The sequence below is a fragment of the Ochotona curzoniae genome, unplaced genomic scaffold (assembly GCF_017591425.1).
Source record: "Ochotona curzoniae isolate NIBS_2020 unplaced genomic scaffold, NIBS_Ocur_1.0 contig_3819, whole genome shotgun sequence".
In the NCBI taxonomy this organism is placed as follows: domain Eukaryota; kingdom Metazoa; phylum Chordata; class Mammalia; order Lagomorpha; family Ochotonidae; genus Ochotona; species Ochotona curzoniae.
The window spans coordinates 17,804,395-17,826,591 of record NW_024466004.1 but is presented as its reverse complement, the minus strand read 5'-3'; the positions used below and the strand labels follow the sequence as shown (position 1 = coordinate 17,826,591).

The following is a 22,197-nucleotide window of genomic DNA, read 5'->3' as shown; positions in this document are numbered from 1 at the left end:
AGATTCATTAAGCACAGTTATAGTTAGAACTTGGATTTAATTCTAAGTGAAAATCTGGTCTCTACTGCACAGCTTGTCTCACGAAAACCAGGGAGCAATAAGTAAACTCGTATAAACTTTAGAAATCCAATTTGCTCCTTATAACCCTTATGATCTTGAAGCATCACCTTCCAATCAAACACATTTTTTGACGCTTTCACACTTGGCCTTCTTTTCCCCTGTACAGAATGTCTGCAGTGTAAAATTAGGGGCTATTTCAGTTCCAAAAAACAACTGAGGAAAAAAAATACTGACTGTCTCACTCTCTATCCTCCTTCTGCTTTGGGTATACAAAGATGACATCATCGCTGGCTCTAGAACTGCGTGTTTACGCACCGCCGCTCACATCTCTTGGTGGATTTCTTAACTGCTAAGGACTGAGAATTTGGGTATCACTAACTTCACCTGCTAGCATTTTCACTTGTATGTCCAGATGATGCAATGGTTACTGATTTTATACAGTAATGAAATAATACATTTAATCACTGAATGAGGAATTCAGTTATGGATCATATAGTACAAGTTTGGTATTTTGCAAAATGGTTTTATAAGTTCATGAAGCTGAATTTATCTGCTAGCTATGAACAGATGTCAATTTTAACAAAATACCTGGGTTTCTGAAGATTTATCTTTGAAAATGTGACATCTTTCTCTCTAAGATATTAATACCTTGAAACTCAGGAAAAGGAAAAATTTTAAATAAGCCTGATCTTCAAAAACCTTAAATTCAGGATGGATTGTCCTACATAATACAAATGATTTAATTTATAATTATTTTATATTAATCAGTGAATATGTAAGACAATCCAAAAACATTTTCAAAAATTCACTCCTTGCTATTTAATCAAAAATCATGTTTTACTATTTGTGAAACAGAAGTATTTTTACAGAAAATTGTCATGTTTTATTTTAAACAATGCTTCGTGTGACATTTCACCATTAGTTGTGGTTTATTTATTATATGTGTGTATGTGTGTAGAAACATGTAAAAAAGCAATTTCTTGATTGTTAGTTGCTATATAAATCACACATAAAATAAACTTTTAAGCAAATGTGTCTAGAAAACTGTAGTTCCACCATTTGCCACAAAGTGTCAGTGAAAGCCTTTGAAATGTTTTATATTGGAATTTCACAGCCAAACTTCATACGTTAAATTATGTTGTTTAAAACATAAGAGTGAATTTTGAAATTTTGTATCTTAAAGCTCACCAAAAGGGATAACATGATAGTTCCTAATTAAGACACAAAGAATGGCTGAGTTAAAGTGAAATAAGCAATTTTTCTAAATGTAAAACAGGAAGAAAGCATCTGAATGCATATAGAAGAGAGCCAGTGTTTAACTTTGGTAAAGAGATTTACTGAGGGCCTGGCGCGATAGCATAGTGGTCAAAGTCCTCTAATTGCATGCACCGGGATCCCATATGATCGCCGGTTCTAATCCCGGCCACCCTGCTTCCCATCCAGCTCCCTGCTTGTGGCCTGGGAAAGCAGCTGAGGATAGCCCAAAACCTCGGGACCCTGTACCCGCGTGGGAGACCCGGAAGAGGTTCCTGGCTCCTGGTTTTGGATTGGCACAGCACTGGCCATTACGGTCACTTGGGAAATGAACCATCGGACAGAAGATCTTTCTCTCTGTCTCTCCTCCTCTCTGTATGTCTGATTTTTCAATACAAAAAAAAAAAAAAAACACTTTTTTTTTTTATAAAGAGACCTTCTTGAGCAGTCCATGTAGTTAAGTCATTCAGCACCATGTGAAGTGTTTAGATTTCAGGATCTGGATAGTGGCTCATCAGTGCGTATCTAAGAGGGTAAGACAAATGACGCAATTCCGAGACATTTTTCTCATTTTTTCCCACCCTAGTCCATTTTGACCTTCCCTTTCTCTGTTATACCAACTTTGTGCCAATTTCCCCAGCTCAAGTTCCCACCCTCGGTCTCCAAACGTTGGCAGTGTTTTCTATAAACCTCTGTGTCTCAGAAAAATGACCCGTTTCCCTCTCACACTTCTCTCTGCCTCTCTTTTTCCCTACAAGTTTAGAAAAATGGGACATTGCCAAGAAGAGCAAGTTTGTTGTGAAACACACCTGTCGAAAGGTTATCTAATAGCAGCAGAGACAAAATGTTCAAAATGGTTACTGCATGCAGTGTTAAAACATGAGTTTCTTTTCTGCTTCTTTACAAAAGCAGGACACTATGTCCAAACTTGAACAAATATCTCCCCATTAGCATCCATTCTTTGTATTAATGTTGATAGGAATTGTCCCAAGGAGAATGGTGTCACTGCAGATTTAATACCATCAAGGCAGTATGGGAATTCCTGTTTTTGAACAATCACTGAAGGGAAATGAGGGGAAGTTACATAGGCTTTTTTTTTTTTAACTAGAAAAAAGGGAATGGATTTTGATGATATCTTGAAATTCCAGGTAAGTAAGCTGGTGAAAATAATACGGTAGGTGAGTGATGTTTTTATTGTAATGAAGCTGAAACAGAAGGCCTTCCTAGGGACTGAATGTGAGAAGACAGTGTGATGAGCAGGCATGCTGCTCCAGAGCCGAGGAGTGTGATTCGCACTGAGTCGAAATCATTAAGCTTACTGAATAAGCCAGTTCTCTAAAGACACATCTATTTTTTTCCCTGGTGTATAACAATTAACGTAGAACACAAAAAAATTAATAAAAATAAAAGATAGCTTGCGGTACGCGTTTAGCCCTTATTTATACTCCCATTGAAATATGGTCTTCCTATGTTTTAATTGTTGAGTATTATGGTTAATGGTGATTTAAAGCAGTGATTTTTTTTTTTTTGAGTGGACTGAAGCAGCACTGCAAAAATAAAAGAAAAAAGGAAAGAGAGAGATAGTGGAAGGGAGAAGGGAAAAAAAAGGAAATATGGTGAGCCTAGAACTGCATTTATTTTTGTGCCTAGAATCCTTTCACCTTATATTACTAAACATTAAAAAATAAAAGAGAGGGCCCAGCGCGGTGGCGCAGTGGTTAAGGTCCTCGCTTTGCACGCCCGGGATCCCATATGGGCGCCGGCTCTATCCCGGCAGCCCCGCTTCCCATCCAGCTCCCTGCCTGTGGCCTGGGAAAGCAGTCGAGGACGGCCCAAAGCTTTGGGACCCTGCACCCGCGTGGGAGACCCGGAAGAGGCTCCTGGCTTAGGACCGGCATAGCATCGGCCCGTTGCGCTCACTTGGGGAGTGAATCATCGGACGGAAGATCTTCCTCTCTGTCTCTCCTCTCTGTATATCCGCCTTTCCAATGAAAAAAATAATAATAATAAAAATAAGGGAGAATAAGGTGACTAGATTAGAAAGTAAATGGTAAACAATGAGGAATTCAACTTTCTATATTCTGTTTGAAACAATCAATACCTAATTGGTGTTTGGAGATTCGGACTTGTATGAAGGAAGACTTATTTTATTTATAAGTAAATGTTTGGATTCAGTCGGACTAGACATAGGTGATTAAAGCCGCCGAAGTGAATAACCAGGGCTGAAATTAGAATAGGAAAAGAAGGAGTTTAGCTATGTACAGAAAACTGCGATTGCAATCAAGAAGTGCTAATTGCTCTCTGCAGCACTAAATGTTATAATATAATGTATTATTAGCAGCTTTTATATTCTAGGATGTTTGCTACAGAACAAATGCCCAACACCCAAAACAAAATTGTTTAAAATATGGAGAATCTACTATAGTGGAAAGGGGCTAATGGAAGAAATGCATGAGGAAAGACATCTGGAATATTGTATCTCTTTTAATAATGTAGCTATCGACACAATAACAGTTTTCCTTTTCCAACAATTTAAAAATAACTTTCTTTTGGAATGCATTAAGTTGAATAAAAATGTGAATAATCTGAAATAGGAAGGACAACAATTGGAGTTCAAGGTCTGCAAAGAAAGAAAACAACAATCTGCTTTCATCTGCAACTGCAGGAGTAAGCAGTAACGGAAATGAACCTGAAGAAGCCCTCCCCAACACTGAAATCTAGATTCAAATGCCTTTTTAGTCCACTGGACACAGATCTCCTTCCCAACAATCATTGCCTGAAAACCTTTATTAAAACTTCTACAAAAGCCCAGCACCATGGTCTAGTGGCTAAAGTTCTCCACTTGAATGAGATGGGATCCCATATGGGTGTGGTTCTAATCCCGATGACCCCCCTTCCCATCCAGCTCCCTGCTTGTGGCCTGGGAAAGCAGTCGAGGATGGCCCAAAGCTTTGGGACTCTGCATCCATGTGGGAGACCTGGAGGAAGTTCCTGGATCCTGGCTCCGGATCAGCACAGCACCAGCTGCTGCATTCACTTGGGGAGTGAATCACCAGACGGAAGATCTTCCTCTCTCTCTCCTCCTCTCTGTATATCTGACTTTGCAATAAAAACAAATAAATCTTAAAAAAAAACTTCTACAAGAAGATGATAGTACCCTCAATATCACATAATTCCTTTACTGTTTCAAATTAAATGGTCAGGGAGCCAGCATGGTGGTTCCCGGTTAAGGCATTGTTTGAGATACCAACATTCTGCCTCAGAGTGCAAGGTCTGGGCGCTATGCTTTAGATCATGCTTGCAGCTAATATGCCTTGGAAGGGCAGGTTGGATCAAATACTGAGATCCAGATGCCCACGTGGAAAAAAAAGAATGGAGTGTCTGGATCCTGGCTTCAGCCAGGCACAGTTCTGGTTACAGTCATTTGTGAAGTGAAACTGAGGCTGGAAGATCTTTTCTGTTCTTTCTTTTCCTGTATCTTCCTCTCTGCGTCATTCAAAAGCCTGCCTGTATACAAGGAGGCAGTAGTACAGACTGAAAGAATATCTTCGTCATGGTGTAAGTATGTTGCAATTGTAAGGAATATGATGACTGCTACTGGCCTTACTAATTTGAATTTTACAATCCTTTAGAATTAATGACTAAGTTTATTCACTATTCATTGCAATTTATTTTACTTTACTAAATAAATTTGCATCATTCGTGTCTTGTTACATTGGAATATAGATCACGAAGTAATTGAAATCAAGGATGATTCATATTTTCTCAAATTATTGCTGTTTTTAAGATTGATCAGGAATAAGACCCTTCAATGGTATTCACTAATATGTGCATGAAACTTGTACTAAAACAACTTTATGCAGTGTTAAAAATTCACATTTGACTCCCTGCTAATTTTAAGATGTATCTCTCTCCTGTTAACGTGTACAATAACCATTTCTCTAAAACACTGCTTAGATCAAGGGTTGGTTTAAAAATACTGTTTTCTTAAAATAAAAGATAATAAACTAGTCTTTAAATTTACCAATCCATCTGCTTTAAAATTACTTCCCTCAAACAAAATTAGATTTTATAAGATTTATGGCTTTGAAGTTTATAACACATAATTAGATTCTACTCTCAGTATTCTGCTAACTTTGGGCAAGTTATTTTTCATCCCTGTGCTTCAGTTGTGACATGTCCAAGCGGGAGATACCTGTACGTGTCTCACCGGATGACTTGCACGGACGTTAAAGAACTTGCCACAACTCTTAGAATGTGGATGCAAGACATATTAATGCTAAAAAATATTTTCTTCAGCACACTAACATTTAATGAAATAGCTCAGAAGTGATCTGTATTATCCATTAACCCAAATTTTATCATTGAAAATGAAAAACAATTACTACAGAGCTAAATTGTATTGAATAGCTAAAAATGGAGCTATACGAAGAGATTAAAAATCATCTCTTACTCGGGGGGCTAGCAACGACTAAAGAATGACATTTTCAGACAGCATGTGAGAGAAAGTTGTTTTTTATTTATTGTTACTTCAACTCTATACAAGAATGTAGGAAAAACCAGAATGCTCACCTGGCATCGTTAGACAAGAGGAATGACAGACAGTTGCAGCTATTTCAAAATTTACATCCCATAGATTCAGTGAAAAATCCCAAGGAAATTGAAACTATGTGGTGAATTTCAATAAGTGAACATGTAAAATCATGTTAATTAATTGTCCATCTGATTAAACAATATTCCTATCCCAATGAATTGATGTGAAAGCGAATCACATGCAAATTAATGTAAATAGATACACAAAAGAGGGAACTATCTTTGAAGCAAATATTAGTGTTGTTAAGTTTTTAATTATATGTTGAAGCCAAATGTTTCAATCAGAATAGATCTTGTGTTTTTAAGATTTATTTTTATTATTTTTTTATTGGAAAGGCGGATATACAGAGAGGAGAGACAGAGAGGAAGATCTTCTGTCTATAGCAAGTAACTGATTGTATTTTTGCATTTATCAAAGTAATTTATCAAGTAATTCTGTATAATAGCGGAATGTGAATTTGAAAGAATACACAAAATAGTTTCACCAATATAAGTTTCTTAAGACAAATAACACACACACAAACACACACACACACACAATTCCTGTCACATTTCTAATTAAATATGAAAAGCCAGGACAGGGTGGTGCTGGCTGCATGAGCACCATTTACTTTGAAACATGAAAGGAATCATGTGATATTGAGGGTACTTTTTAAAGATTTTCAGGCAATAATTATTGGCAAAGAAAATCTGTGTCCAGTGAATTAATGAAGTCATTTGAATCTAGACTTCAATGCAACAGGCTAGCCTCTGTCTGGTAGCATCTGCATCTCCAATGGGCAAAATTCTAGTCCTAGCTACTCTACATCTAGTCCAGCTCCCTGCTGGGAAAAGCAGCAGAAGATGGGCCAAGCCTTTGTATCCCCGTGCCTATGTAAGAAACCAAGAAGAGACCGCTGGCTCCTGGCTTCAGGACAGTTCAACTCCAGCCATTTGCAGCCTTCTGGGGAGCGAGCAGGCAGATTGAGCATCTCAGGCTTTCTGCCTGTCTTTCCTTCCCTCAGGAAATCTGTACTTCAAGTAACAAAAAAAATTTTTTAAGTGCTTAAAAAAATCACTTTCAGATAGAAGTTCAATAAAGTGGGTTATTACTTTTAATGCTGTTCTTCATTGAAAGAGTAAGCAAAAGGCAATTCAAATTTGAGGAAATTCTTGGAGCATACATTTACCATTTCATAAATCAATAACACGATACATAAAAATCTCCCCTGTAAAAAAACACCAAGAAATAAAGAATAAAATTATATTTTGAAAACTCTTCGGTGAGACCCAAAATTGACACAGTGCTTTATAACTAAACCAAAATTTTTTCTGCAGCTATGTAAATATTAGATTTTGAAATGAATATTAAAAAATATGCATCAATTTTTCAAATGAATTGTTATATTACACCACCAGACTTTTAATGTGAACATCATTACTCATGCTCTTTAAACACATTTTTAAAAACACTGAAAAAGAACAAAGAAATAATGGGATATTCGAAAGTGTTCATTTCAAACATTTTTTAACGGACAGAACCCTTGTGTCCATGCAAAGGAATTCTGTTCAGTCTTACTTTATTTTTTCCTGGTGAATTTTTTTATTTAACTTTTGAATTTTTACATTTTTCCTGATTAAACTGAGGAAGGTGAAACTAGAAATCTTTTAAAGTCTTTTAAACCGTTTAATCTGAGGAAATACTTGTCCATTCAGCCAGGCCGATCTCTTTCCCAGGGAAGGAGACAGGCTCATTCGCATGGCTAACTTGCTTTGATACTCTGAGTCACATGTAAACATTTCCTGTACCTGGAACCTCATTTTTCTCCATCAGTGAGCGAGAGCAGCATTGTCTCAAGTTAGCAACGTCCAGCACAAACAGACAGTTCTCATTTCCTTGTAATACAGTTCCTAACACATAACACTTTTCTCCTGCTAACTGTTCTGGATGTTGCAAATTTTATCTGTGTGCGACACTTGAGAATATTTGCATTGGTTATTGAATTATTTAGAATTACCTCTAAGCCGGAAGATTGCTACCCTGACTTAGCCTTCACTGAACAGGGCTTCTGCGTCTGATCTCTGATAACATTCCATGGCTGGTGGTAAATGAAGCTTTATCTTGAATGCAGGGGAGTTGAGGGCTTGCCAGGGAAGATGGATTTTTTTTTCCTCCAGCAAAGCACCCCCTGTCACATGGGGCTAGTGGCCTTCTGTCAATACAAAGAGGAAAGGTGACACGTACTTCTATCCATGTCAGGAGTAGGAGATTTGCAGTTTTGCATTCTTTGCTTCTACCTGGTTTTCTGTAATGTCTCTAGAATGAGGGATGTGTAATATTTTCTCAGTGCTTGCAGAAATATCACGGAATGACAATCTAATAGTGACAATGGCCTAGGAATATAGGAGTTACAGGAAAATTCAATTATGTAGACTAATTATTGAAAAGATGAAATGATGAGATATTTTCCACTCTGTGCAACCCCCAGGAAAGAGTCCAAATAAAGTTGAGGTGAATGGATCTAATCTTGGTAGCCTATTATTACATCTATGTTTTTAGGGGAATCAGGGGGAGGAATTTACAGTCTTCATCCTCATGTTTCCTTGCTAATAGACACTCCCATCCCTAGATAATCTCATCATTAACTTTCAGATGGGAATGCAAAATATTGTTTTTTGGTTCACAGAATTCCTATTACTGCTACTTGTTTCTTTTTAAAATTGTACTTTTTCATGTAACTCTGGAGGCCTTTATTTTATTTCTGAGTAGATCTTTCCTTTGAATCTGTATGTAAGATCTACTACATTTTTTTCATTTATGTCTATTATGAATAAAAGTTAATGTGATTTCCATCCTCCTGATACATGTTTAACATCTGCAGAGTAGTTTTAAACTTGTGCATACAAATTTGTTAGGCTGAACTATAAAGAATTCCTCAGGTACTCCTCACCCCATGTTTCTTATTCATATCTTACAATATTCATCACAATTAATCAACTACACTATGCTTCCCCTTTTAAAATTCAAACTTCTTTTATTCTTCCATCTCTCCAGCTTCTAGTAATCAACATAATTTAGTCATAATGAGTTTTTTTTTTAAATTATAGTGTACTCTCATGTGGCATAGTAGTTAAAGCGGCTTTCACTCTCCCATGTGGGTGCTGGTTCAAGTCCTAGCTGCTGCACTTCCTACCTACTTGCCTACTGATGTGCCAGGGAAAGTGGGAGAATATAACCCAAGTGCTTGACCACTGTACCCAGGTCCATGCTTCTCTCTCTCTTTCTTTCTCTCTCTTTTAACATATATTTCAAATAAAATAAAGTTTAAAAATTTCAAATAAAATAGAATTTATGAATGTATGATATTTATCTTTCTGTAGTTGGTGTTCCATCCATCTTGCTACAAATAACAGGATTACATTAGTGTTTTTGCTATTTCTATTGTCGAATAGTATTTCATTGAACACATATATAACATTTTCTCATATCTTTTTTTTTTTTGATGAACACCTTAGTTGGTAGTATATTTTCATTATTGTGATCAGTACTGCTATAAACCTGATGGATCTGTTGGATATCATTAGTTCATGTCTTAGGGATTGCACTTATGTATATTAGGATTGAGCAATAATAAAGTCTAGTTTTGTAAAAAATTGTTCTCCATATTGACTGTGCTGACACTCTCACCAGCAGTGTGCAAGAATTCCCTTTTCTCCACACCCATGCATTCTCTCTCTGTCTCTCTCTCTCTCTCTTTCTCTCTCTCTCTCTCTCTCAGCTTAGTCGGACTGGTACATTATTTGAAGAAACACCTCAGCATGGTTGTGGTTTGTATTTCCCTGATAGCTAGTACTCTGAGCATTTTTTCATGTGTTTGTTGATCATTTGTATTTCTTCTTTTTTCTTTATTGTGTTTTGATACGGTTTATTTGGCACTGGGGTCTCTCTTTTCCTGCCCCCAAGTTCCCTCCAACTGCGTCTGTTCTCCCCTCCAGTCTCTGTGTCCTTTGTGACTTTTTCTCAAGTCCATCATGCTGCTGCTGGAGTGTTTCCCAGCAACGTAGGAGACCGTCAGTCATTTCATGGTGAATCCATTCTTGCACTTCTTCTTTTGAGAGTTGTCTATTCATGTCTTTTGCCCATTTCTTCACTGGATTGTTGCTGAGTTTTTTGATTAGCTGACATAATCAGAGTATTAATCTTTTGGGGGGTATCTTGCAAATATATTCTGTCATTCTATGAGCTATCTCCTCTAATGATTGCTTGCTTTTCTTTTTTTGTACAAATGTTGCTGAATTTGAATGAATCGCATTTGTCTAGTGTTACTTTTATTTCCTGCACTGGTGGAGTGGTATCTTGAAATTCATCAATGATTTGAAGTGTTTCCCCTGTGGTCGCTCTTAATATCACTGATTAATGCTATAATGCTGTAAATATCTTAAAAAAAAAAAAACTTATTTAGAGAATAATTGAAGTTATTTATTTGTTGGATAGCAGCATTCCATCCTCAACCCTACCTGTGAAAGTCGTAATTCAATTCTATATTCCAATAACACCATCTCAAACAACTCTGATAAGCAGAGTCACACTGCATCTATGATTCTGTGACTGCATTATTTCATTGGGTGTAATTTGTTTCAGGCTTTTTCATATAGTTTGAAATACTAAGAAATTCTGCTATTTAAAAACTTAATAATGCTCCATTGTATGTGTATATACTTTAGTCTGATATTCATGAAAAGACAGAAAGCTTCTTCTGCAAATTGGGTGAATTAAATCAATGTATTTTTTTTCCTGAAATTGCTCAAAAAGTGCTGAAAATTTGTAAGGTTTTTACTAAACCGTTTTTCTATTTCAAGATATTTTTATTAAAATGTTATTTTCCAAAAAAAATGAAATAAAGCCTTTAAAATTATAAAGGGTGTTATTTTACAACAGATGATTTTTAAAATCTAGAACAATATATGATGAGAGTAAACTTACCAATTTTCTAAGAAAATGACATGTCTGCTGAAAAATGGAATGTAATTTTTTCTCAAGTGCTGATTGTTGGATTATTGTCTAACCCTGGATCATATTATTAAATCATTTTTGTTCTTCTGGACATGTCTATCAGCATCATTGTCAAAGATATCATAGTTATGACAATAAGAAAGGATAAATTGGAGTAAATATTACAGACCTAACTTCTTTAGTTGTATTCTGTAAAATGCAAATTGGGAAATTTTACTCTACATTTCAAGCCAATGATGAAAAGAAGCAAGATTATAAGCTATCTTCACAATCTCAGGGTGGTTAACCCTGTGATATAATGCAATTGTCTTCAATACTGGACTGTGACCTCCTGTCTTGTAGCTACTGAGAAACTACTTATTTGGATAAACAATAATTTTTATATCAATCTTTTATGCCTTTTCTAATATTATATAGGAGTATATTATATAAGTCTGTGCTTGATTCTGTACATATTTCAACATATCAACTCTGTTTTTAATTTATTTCAGATTATCTGTTTATTTTCTCTATTTTTGCTCACAATAGAAGTTAACTGCTCCCATTCAGTGCCAAACTTACCCCCAACACGTTTTGCCAAGAATATTTTCATTCACTCAATACTGCACACCATGGGAGACTAGAGATGCACATGATATAGCTCTTAGCATGTTAGTTTCTAATGGAGGTAGAAAACTAGATAAACAGAGACATCACAGTAAAATATTTAGTATATAAGCGTATTCTTTTATGCAGTATGCAATGCTTGATTTCAATACACGTTCAAACAATAATGCTTTCCGCTGTTGAGCGTCAAGATAGATATTTGTATAGACATACACATTATTCACTCAGTAAAGGGACGTGTGAGAAACTAGAGCAAGGCAGAACTGGATTTCATTTAAGCTTCCTGAATATAACAGCTCTGTTACTTCAGTCAAGCTACCAAAACGAGCTAAAATTAATGGAATTGCAAACCTAACACCTATCCCATTGGACAAACATTTAAAAAGTGAATGAAATGCACATGTTGATATCAATGAAATTCTCAGGAAAAGTCAGCAAGTTGCTATCGCTCACTTATTACTGGTATACAAAGCTATTAGCTTTAGTAATTGTGTAACCCTTGTTTGAAAAACTCCAGTAAAAAGACGTTGATGTCACAAATTAGAACAATAACTAAAGGAAAAGTTCAAGTTACAGAACAAAGCCTGGCACATAAAAGGAATATTCAATAAATATCAAGTATCAATTATTATTAAATTATGCTTATTACATCTATTGTAATTCATCTGTATTTTAAATGTTTTGTCTTTTTAAAAATAGAGGCAATGAATTCAAAACAAAAAGCTGTTTTTCAAGGAAAGAGTAGTCTGCTACTTTATGAGCTTTTTGCCTCTGTAAATAATTACCTAGGATTTGGTATCTCTGTAAAGCACAGATGACCCAGAGATCGGACAAAAGCAGAGTGAATCGCAGTGTCCTTATGTTTGTCAATGTTAGAAGATAAAGATTTTTTTTTTCTTTTAGCCTCCACACTGAATAAATGCCGAGTACTTTCCAGCGATATAATTCATCTTATAATGTCATGTGGGCTTAACAACGCTCATGAAACAAAATCAAAGAGAAGGAAAACAGGAAAGAACAAGAATGGTGAAGACATGATAACCAGCATGCTCTGTGAAGACATGTGTGCTGACTTTTGATTTAAGTTAAGGCTGGTTTGTTTACTCTGCTTGTTACACAGGAATGTCCAAGTAAGGCAAAACTACGATTTTGGATGTCTTTCTTACACTGTTGTGATGGGGCCAAATAATAAGGGGATGCAAGTGTCTTGTCTGTTGCATGAGTATAAAATAGGGCTTACAACCTATTTTGAGGATGAAGAGTCCCTATATGTCAAAGACTGTTTTAGTCAATGAGTAGCAGTTTTACTTAAAAGAAACTGTACTTAACAGAAATTGTACTTCAGTTTTGCTTGATAAAGAAACTATTATCTTACAATTACAACATTTCTGGGTGAATTTTTAAACTGAATCTACAGTTTATTAATTACAGCAATTCTTTACATACGTCTGAAAAAGATCTATGGATATGGAGAGATGACACTGCACGGCATTATCAGAAAATCTGATGATGTTGACTGAGATTCGATGTTCATGCTGAGATTTTTGTTTTAATTGATCTCATGTATGAAATCTGGCCTATAATTCAGAATCTTTCAGGAAGTATTTGGGGAGATGTTGACCTTCCTGACTAGGACCATGCTTGTGAAAATGCAAATGGCTCCAAATCACCTTTTGGAACTAGACATTACACGACTACTTTTGAGATGCAGTCAATATCTAATCTCACAAGAAGGTGGTGGTAAAAATAAGTAAAACTTCCTACACTTTAAAGAATTAAAAATATTGTAATAGTACTTTGATGAAATCCATTTATACCATCTGTGAGGTTGTACATCTGTTTGGATATATGTTTAATAAACTTTTGAATTTTAATTAACTTTCATTGGTATAAAAGTTTTATACATATTTGTTTGAGGGAGAGACAGAGAAAAGCAGGATGGCAGCCAACAACTGGTAGTTCACTCTGCAAATGCCTGCCATGATAAGGGTTGAGATTTGGTTGGAATCAATGCATGAAGCACAATCCAAGAGTCCAATGACTTGATTATCTACTGCAGGCACTCAGAGTCTGCATCATCAAGAAGATGGTGCTAGATACCTAAGCCAGGAATCAAATCCAGATCCTCTGATGTGGGATGCAGGCATTTTAACTGAGACTAAATGCCCATTTTTAAATTTATACTGCTAAGTGACAACTACAAATTGTATGTGTCTATTATGCATAATGTGATGACTTGAAATACATAAACATGTGTGAAATGGCTAAATGGAGCTAATCAGCACATAAATTACCTAACATATTAATGATTTTTGTGTATGTATTTGAATACCTAAAATCAATTTTTATTGTCAAGAGTACACTTTATTGTTACACAATAGATCTTTTGTTTTTAGGTACTGAAATATTGTTTCTGCTGATGAATATCTGCACAAAACACTCCACCTTGTTTCTGACTGTGTATTGATGATCACAAGTTTTTTATCCTTCATTTGGTTAATGCATCACACTGATTTTCACATGTTGAATCGCTCTTGCATTCTACATTGTCTTAGCTATAATCTTTTTCCACAAAGGTTTGGATTATGTTTGTGGAGAATCTCTGGATCTATAGCAGTTATACACATCAGTCTGTAGTTTTCTTTGTCTTTCAGTGTCTTTGTTGGTTTTGGCATCAGGATAATGCTAGCTTCTTAAAATGAGCTTTGAAATGACTGTATCTCTAATTATTTGAAAGACACTGAGAATATCGTTTTCTTGAACATTTGGTGTTATTTTCAGGAGAACTCAATTGATCATGACCTTTATTTTTTGACGAGTTTTGATTATTATTAAATCTTCTTACTATGTTATGGATCGTATCTTACCAGATTTTCTGTTTATTTATAATCCAATTATATAGGTCACGTGTTTCTAGGAATTAGTACATTTCTTGTTGGTTATCAAGTTTCCTGCTGTATAATTTTTTTATAAGTATCTCTCATATAATCACTGTTATAATTATTGGTGATAATGCTTCCTATTTTATTTCTGGATCAATTTAACTGCATCATTCCTCCTTGTATCCTTAGCAATTGTAGCTAATGTTTTGTAGATAGTGTTGCTTCATTAGAACAAACAAGCCTCTTAGCTATATTTATTTTTCTGTTAATTTTCTACTCAATTTAACTTACTTATTTTCTAATATTTATTTTTATGTTTGCTAATGTACATCTTAATAATTTCTTATTCTAGGCCTGTAAGGCATAAAGCTAGGTTATTTCACTGAAATCTATCTTCTTTTTTAATTATAGGCATTTGTCACTGCAAACTTCCCTCCTATTATAGTTTTTTTTTACATTCCATAAGCTTTCATGGCTTTAATTTCATGATTTTTTCTCTTGATTTATATTTTAACTTTGCTTTATGTTGCCTCTTTTACCTATTAAGTAATATGTTGTGCATTTCCACATATTTCTGAACTTTATAGATTTTCTTCTGTTGTAGATTGAGTTTCTTTCTATTGTAGTTAACAGAAAATGCATATCATATTTCAATCTTCCCAAATGTGCTAAACATATCCTGTGACTTATATATACTCTAGTCCATAGAAAACTTTATGCGTGAATGAGAATATGTACTTCGATATGATTGTGGATCCTTGTATACATCTCTCCATTAGGCTCATTTAGTCACCACATTGTTCAAGTCCCTTAGGGTGGTTCTGTTCCCTTGTGTATTAATCTATTTTCTTCTGCTCAAACAAAATGCCCAAGAATGAAGAATATTTAACAAAGAAAGTTTATTTAGTTGATAATTTTGGAGGGAGAAAGTCCCTCCATGTTCTCTGTTGATGGCCTTATTGCATTATCATCCTAATGATCAGAACTCATGTAGAAACCTCAAGAAAATATGAAGCCACAGATAATGAAGGATCAATTTTGCTCTTTCTCATAATAACGCATCTTCATGGGAACTCACCAGGGTTCCACAAGAGCTGTGCTAATCCCATCCAAGAGTGATACACCCTAATGATCTAAATACCTTTCAGTAGGCACTACCATGTAAAGGTTAGGCTGCCTCTTAATACCTTCACCTTTGGCATCACAGCCCTAGCTTGTGAATCCTCACATTGTATCTAAACTTTAGCGCTTGTATATCATAGTCTATTCATAATGGAATGCTGGTTCAGAAATCGTCTTACTATCATTAAGATGAGGTTTTTGCCCTCAGATCTATAAATGTTCACTTCATGTGTTTGGGTATTCTGATATTGCATGTGTATATATTTGCCACTGTTACATTTTTCCTGGTCATTTACAGAATGCCATTCCATAATGCCCTTCTTTGTTTCTTGTGACGTTTGTTAGTTGGAAAAACATTAGTTGTCTGGAAACACCCATTCCAGTTCTCATTTGATTGTGTTTAGTATGGAATAACTCCATCCATTCTCTCAATTTCAGTATATGTATGTTATGAACTTAAAACTAATCACTGGTAGTCATATAGTTGGCTCTTGGTTTTGGCTAAATTAATTTATTAGCTTTACTTTTGCTTCCGTTTATGATTAAAGTAGTTTCTTCAGGAGAAAGATTTACTTTTACCATTGTATTAATTGATTGTCTCTCTTTATAAATTGATTGTTGGGTCCCTTCCTTTGTCTCTTGCTATTTTCATTTGTGTTTCCTTGAGTTTTTTTTTTTTTGGTAGTGACAGGAGTTGGTGTCTAATTTTTTCTTGTTGACTTTCTATAGATATGTCTTTGTAATTGTCACATGACTTACATTAAATAACAATGAGTTTTAAGATGATAAAAGAAAAATTTCAATTTCATAAAAGTCCATATTTTTAGTTTCCATCTCTGCACACTACGTGCTATTGATTTAACCCATCTTTTTATTGTATTATTACCAAAAATGGTCTGTCATATATTTTGTAGTTGCATTCATTTTTATGCCTTTAGTTTTCATCTCCTAAACCAGAATAAGAAGTGATTTATTTTCCACCACTACTGTATTATTTAGTACACTATTTATATATTTGGCGTTGCCAAATTGCTTTGTGATTTCATATTCAGGCACGACCTATGCCATTGGAAGATCCTATTAAAATTATAATACTTTAAAATGTCATCCTTTCTTTGCAAGGGAGAACCTGAGAGCTTGGAGTTTCTTCAAGTTATCACTGCGCTGTGCCAAGAGAAATGACGCTCTAACTATGGCAATGATTGTCACAAATCCCCTTCTGGCTTTGATGCAGCTGATTTTGCATTTACCTGCAATGAAGGATTCTCTTAAACATTATTTTTAATTTCTCACAAAATAAGTCTGTCCATATACTCTTTTGAATCTGTATTCATAGGAAAAGGGCATTCTAAGATATCAATTTCTTTTATCATATACCATCCGTGGTTCATTTTAGAGTCACTATATTTTTTAAAAATAAGACTATTCATAGAAAAGGAGTTAACTTATATATTGATAATATTAAGATGCTACAAGATGGATTTCTACCTAACGGAACTTTATCTTTTATAAACCTGACTCTATTTCTTGCTGTTTTTTATTCTTTCTTTTGTATTCAATATTATCCTTCCAAGTTCTGCAATTCTTCAGAAATTTAATTCTTTGCTGATACCTCCATTCAACTATCCAGAGTTTGACCTCAGGCTGCCTTCTTTTTGTCCTGTCTGTTTCTACTTGCTTCTTTTGTGTACATAATTTCATTCTCTCCCTTGAGCATCACTGAGGAGAGATTTGATCCATACCAAGTTGTAAGGTGAAATCACAGCTGCAATTTGCATGTGAAAGTATAGGGAGTCCTCTCCGTTGAAGAAACATACTTTCTGTACTTTCATTTTTTGAGACTCAGATTTTGTTTAAGTTTTCTAAGTAGGTTGAATTTTCAACCAAATGACCATTTCTCTGGTGCTTCTTACTGGATTGAAACAAGATAATGACACTGTAAATCATCCATTTTGCAAAGGATGCCTTGAAGCATGAAGAGAATGAACATTTTATATTTATGAAGAATCCTGATAAATTCTAACCCAATGTTTGCTCAACACTTTATAAAATTCTAGAGGCATAAGCCCTTTCCAGTTTTTCTGCACAGTCCTTTATTCTCGGGTTACCCAGCACATACATAAAAAAACGTTTATCTGTGCTTGCGTTATCAGACTTGTTCATAAATATACACAAGGCTTGAAAAGAGGAAAGAAGCCTTGAAAGAATGCTTTCCTGATGCTGCTTTTGCTTTATATCAGAGAGTTAATCCTTCTTAGAGAGTTCAAAAAATAAAATTGTTTTATGTATCTTTGGATAGAAGTATTTATTTATCTGCTTCATTAAAAATCATTGGGGAGGGAGAAGAGAAATAACTATTAGCTCAAAATATAATGATTTATTGCTGAAACTGAACATAATTCCCCATGAAAAATACTGGATTTGGGGGCCAATACAGTGGTAAAGTTAGTTAAACGTCTGTGCTGGCACTGGCATCCCATAAGGTTGCCGGTTCAAGTCCTGGTTGTTCCAATTCTGATTCAATTTCCTGTTAGTGGTCTGGGAAAGCAGCAGGGTCCAAGTCCTTGGGTCACTGTTCCATGAGGGACCTTAAGGAAGCTCCTGGGAGCTGGCTTCAGGCTTCAAACTAGCCCCAATCTGTTATTGAAGTCTTTCAATCGGTTGTAAGGGGTGAATCAGCAGATTGGCGATTCCTTGCTTTCTTTCCTCGTTGCTCTGTCTTTCCAATAAAAATAAATAAATAAAACTTGGAATTCAGTCATTAAGGAGACAAGTCAAAACAGATGATAGTTTTCTCCGGACATCTCCTGGGATTAATTTCTGTGTATATGATGGTCTCCAGGAATCAAAACTCCTCCGTTCATTCAGGCAGTAAGCCTTAGACTCAGGGGGAACAATGGCAGTCACATTGTAAAGAACGATATATGATATCCATCTTGTATTGCCAATTCTGATGTAGAAATGTATGAATCAATGTTGAATATTTATGTTGACATATCAGTAAAGATATGTGTCTGGGTGAATATGTGTGTGTTTCCATTAATGCAACTATTCTGTCATTGTGGTACAGCACTTATTGAGAGAGCACATATTAATCAGCACTACAGAGCTTTTAATATTACCACAATATTTACTAAATGATCTAATTCCACAACAGATGTGGTGAGCAACAAATAACCCATGAAGCTCATAAAATGCAATGTAAACTGGGAATTAGAGGAACAGAGAAATATTTTATACTATTTCCCTAATACTTAGGAAAGACACCATTTCTCCAACAAAGCAGTGAATTCAATTTAGGTTGTTTTAATGGCTGTGTGAGTATTAATATTTATTGCTTCAATGAGAGTGAAGATTGAGGAGGTTCTTGGATTGCAATTTATTCTTTTTAAAATTTGTTTGTGTATATGATGTGATTGAGTGCTATATAATAAACTGTATTTGAAAATACTTGTAAGGAATAAAAATACTGTCAATGGATCATGTTCAGAAAGGCTTTCAAATGCAGAATAGTGGTAAGATAAAGATTTTGTTGTTACTGTTGTTCTATGCAAAAAGAAATCAACTCTAAATTACGAAAAAAATAGAACTATGTTTTATGTCTTATAGAGACTAATACATATCTATACATGGACTCAGAAAGAGATTGTGATCATAAAACAAAACCATCAAGACTCTTCTTGTGTCTTTTTTTTCTTGCATTCTTACTTTGTTTTCCATGCTTTTCTTATGCAATGAGCAGCCATTTCATTCTAATATAAGTAATGACAGACATGAGCTGCAGTTTTATGTAAAAATATAACATTTTAAGAAGGAATCCAAAAGTATCCCCACCTTGTTAATGTCTACTTCTGATATATTTGGAGAGGGTCTGAATTATAGTCTCACAAAGTTCATGTATGCTGGCCATTTACTTATATGTTTGAAGGATAGGACATTCTGAGATAGAAATGAATTCAAACCAATCAAAAACTAGTAAATATAAAGACTTATTCTGATAATTGTGTTGTAAAAGTAACTGTATGTCTTAGAGTACATAAAATTATTTTATCTAAAAACATCTTTTAAATAGTTCCATATTTGCATTTTGTTTTTAACATAAAAGAGGATTTATTAAGATAAGGTTTTTAAACTGTATTTATTTTGATTGGAAAGGCAGATTTAGAGAGATAAAGAGAAACAGAGGGATATTCCATTTGCTGCTCACTCCCTAAGTGGCTACAGTGGCAGAGCTAAGCCGATCTGAAGCCAAAAGCCAGGGACCTCCTCTGGGTTTCCATATTGGAGCACAGTTCCAAGGTTTGAGCCATTCTCTATTGCTTTCTCTTCTGCCACAAGAAGAGAGCTGGATGGGAAGTTTAGCAGCTGGGACACAAATCAGCACCCATATGAGATCCCGGTGGTTACAAGGTGAGGATTTAGTTACTATGGCATCAAGCCAGATCTGAGATAAATAGATTTGAACAATGCTTTTCTGAAAGAGAAATACATGATTTATGGAATTGCACTCGTATATAATGAGGTACTATATAGCTCTTTTGTATCATCATTGATCCATAAAACTTTTTTATTTCCCTCATATTTATGTGCCATACGTAAGCTTGTTTTGTGATATGACATATTCATACATGATTTCAGGTAGATTAGGAATTAAACCATGTCTGCTGAAATCTGCCAGTGCAGAGTAGAAAATAAAGGAATGTTGCTCTAATTTAATGGACTTGGAAAACACTATGATTTGTCTTATCATATTATCATAACACACAATGATACACAATAAACAGAAAACCTGTGTAATAAAGTAGCTATAATAAATAAAGTAAGTCCATTTTCAATTTATACATATTCTCCAGTACATCACATCATCTTTCTTAAACATGATTCATCAGCAATATCCATGTTAAGACATGAAAGACATGATTTATATTTCAATGTAATTCAAAACAATGCTTGGTTTCAAGTCCTGTGCTTACCTCCATGTGACTGTAGTAAAAAAAATTAAAAGTACTTGTACACAAATCCAACTTTTAACACATACTTCTTTTGTTTATGTAGTTCACTTGCACCTGATGCTAACTGAAATATAATTGATCTTTGAATTCCCTTAAATGTGCCTAATAGCATTTGTCATAGTTGTATTCCATTACAGGATTAATCTCAATGTCTTCCACGTGCAATCCAGCAAAAAACTGAAAAATTAATACCTCATTTCATATTAATCAGAGCATAAATTAGTAAATGACATGACTAATTCCCCAGATAGATCTTTCTGTTCCTTTCAATATACTTATCATGGCAAATTTAGATCTCATCAGCAGTGAGGTCATTATATGGGTAATACATTTTTAAATGCAGGTTTACAGATAAAATTTATGATTCTGGATTTTTGTTGTTAAATAGAGTAGTTCAGGTTAAAAATATTGCACATTCTTTCATTAGAGTAGGCATTCTAAGGATGTTCAAAGATTTCACAAATTTGAATCCCAACCTGTAACACATGATGTCACCGTAATTCAGCTATTCCAAGGACCGTAAGAAAAGTGTGATGCAAAAAGGTGTTATGCGATCCACAGATTCCCATCTATTCTTTCAACATCTGTAGTTAGAGAATATATTTTAATTGATAAAGATACAGCAACATCCATCAATTTTATTGCCTTCTTTTGCAATTATTTGTCTTAAAGAAAGAATAAATTTTGCTACTTCATTGCTAGAAACAAAACAATACAACTGTGAAAGATTACCTTAGCTGATCTTTTGACCAAGGCAGAGGACCTTCAGTCAAATAACCTGTTACAACAAATGCTTTAACATTTGAAATCTTTAGGTGCATATGTCCTTGTTTAAGCTCATTCCTTCATTTTAAAATTCATAAAATTTCATTCTTAGTGCTGTCTTATATCATTAGCAACTAGACAATTTTGTAAAGAATCTATTATTTCTTCTCTTTGGTCCTAATACAAACCCACGAAAATGTCAGTATTGTTTATGTATCATAAACTCTGATAACGTTACTGAGTTTTAGGTCTGTTCCAAATGACATATTATAAAACGAGTCACATTTGTATTTCTCAAACTCAGTAGGCAGATAACTGAAAAGGGAATTCATATTCACTAAATTCATGAAAAAGGCAAATTCTGCACATACAAATTTCTACATTTAAGTTATTGAAGGCAAGTAAAACATTTTCTTCCACATTTGAAATTTCACTTATGAATGATTTCATAATTAAATGTTTTATATTACAAGATACCAAAACCACATATGAAAAAAATCTTATCCTATTAATGATGTATGTAAATTGTCTGATCTATTTAAAAATTTATTTAATCCTTAGCATAAAACATAAATAAATAGAATCAACCTTAGTCATCTAATTATTTCTATGTCTAAATACAAAGGGTCTTAGATATTTAGGCACTGGTTTGTGTTCAGGCTCTCTCTCTTCTGATTCAGTTCCCTGGAGGAGCTTGAAAAAAGCAACAGAAGATTGCCCAAGTGTTTGGAACACTACACCTATATAATAAACCCATATTAAGCTCTGGCTCTTGGCTTCAACCAGATTCAGCACTAGCAATTGCCACCATCTTGGAGTGAACCAGCAAATGGAATAGCCTCCTTCTATTCCATCTTTGACTTCCAAGATAAATAAGTAAATAAATATCAGAAAATAATGGAACAATAAA

At 34.7% G+C, this 22,197-nt stretch overlaps 1 protein-coding gene across 2 annotated transcripts in view; it reads right to left on the bottom strand.

Annotated features, from left to right (window-relative positions):
• Nucleotides 1-22,197, bottom strand: part of HCRTR2 (hypocretin receptor 2) — a 77,881-nt gene that overhangs the window by 31,716 nt on the left and 23,968 nt on the right. The window lies entirely within an intron of this gene.